The sequence below is a fragment of the Chrysochloris asiatica genome, unplaced genomic scaffold (assembly GCF_000296735.1).
Source record: "Chrysochloris asiatica unplaced genomic scaffold, ChrAsi1.0 scaffold00215, whole genome shotgun sequence".
NCBI lineage: Eukaryota > Metazoa > Chordata > Mammalia > Afrosoricida > Chrysochloridae > Chrysochloris > Chrysochloris asiatica.
The window spans coordinates 2012922-2014300 of record NW_006408733.1 but is presented as its reverse complement, the minus strand read 5'-3'; positions in this window follow the sequence as shown (position 1 = coordinate 2014300).

Here is a 1379-nt window from a genome sequence, read left to right as displayed (position 1 = left end):
AAGGTGTGAGGTTAAAGGTTTTGTTTCATTATTTTTCAAATCGTTTTCCAGTTCTGCCAGTACCATCTGTTGAAGACCTTTGCCTGTTTTAAACATTGGGTTTTTGTCTTTTTGTTCTTGATGCATGAACGTTTTTCACTTTGAAATCCAAGTTACCTGTTTAGACTTTTGCTGCTTGTGTTTTTTGGGGACAACTGGATTTACACATGCAAAAGAACAAAACCGAACTCCTATTTTACACCATGCATGAAAATTGATCAAAATGGATCAAGGATCTAAATGTATAAGCTAAAACCATAAAATTCTTGAGGAAACATGGGAATAATGCCTAAGAATCTAGTTTATAACAGCAGATTCTCACATATGATAGCAAAAGCACAAGCAGCAAATTTAAAAAAGCATTCTTAACAGGCACCAAATAATTTCTTATCAAGGTTAGAAATCTTGACTTTTGCCTTCTTTGTTTTTTTAAGCAGTAAACCTTTGACAAAAAGACTGAATAGTTTCTTCAGAAACTAGGCATGAAAATTTGAATTTAATTCACAATGGAGTTTTAAACTTAGATATGAAGTCACCCAATTCAGATATGCCAGTATCTCAGTTTTTAAAAAGATTCATGTCCATAATTATATTACCAGAAGCAGAAGTCTTCTGATAAATATTTTAATGTAAAATATAACATTTACGCCCAGTTTAATGAATAACTATAATTGCCACAAGGTCTTCTTGGCTCATTTGTTAAATGCTCAGCCATTAACTGAAAGGTCAGTAGATTGAACTCATCAGTTGTTGCTCCATGTAATCTGTGAAGATTCCAGCCCTAAAAACTCTCTGAGGCACTTCTACTCTCTCCTATAGGGTTGCTATGAGTTGGAATCATCTCAGTGGCAGTGGGTTTGGTTTAGTCGCGTGTTTTGATCAATTAGTCATCACTGATTGTGATACTCAAAATTGGCTCTGTGGCAATAGGAGTTCATTTCCTCTGTCTAGCTCATGTATTTCCTTGCTTTATGGCATAACTAGTAGTCCCATGCTCACCTTGTATGTTTCTTGCCTTAGGCCTGGAATAAGCCATTTCTCTAAGAAACCATGGTTTCTTTGAGTGGACAATGATGTTCAGAAACCACAATCTGTGAAGTAAGGACAGAGCTAGGGGCCATACATGAGGATAAGTTAAAAAGTATTGCTGTTGTTGTTATTGTTGTTGTTAGGTGTCATTGAGTTCGTACCGACCCATAGCAACATTACACACAGCAGAATGAAAATTGCCAATCCTGGGCCAACCTCACTACTGTTGCCAAGCTTGAGTCCATCGATGCTGTCACCTGGCCAATCCATCTCACTGAGGGTCTTCCTCTTTTTCTCTGACCCTCCACCTT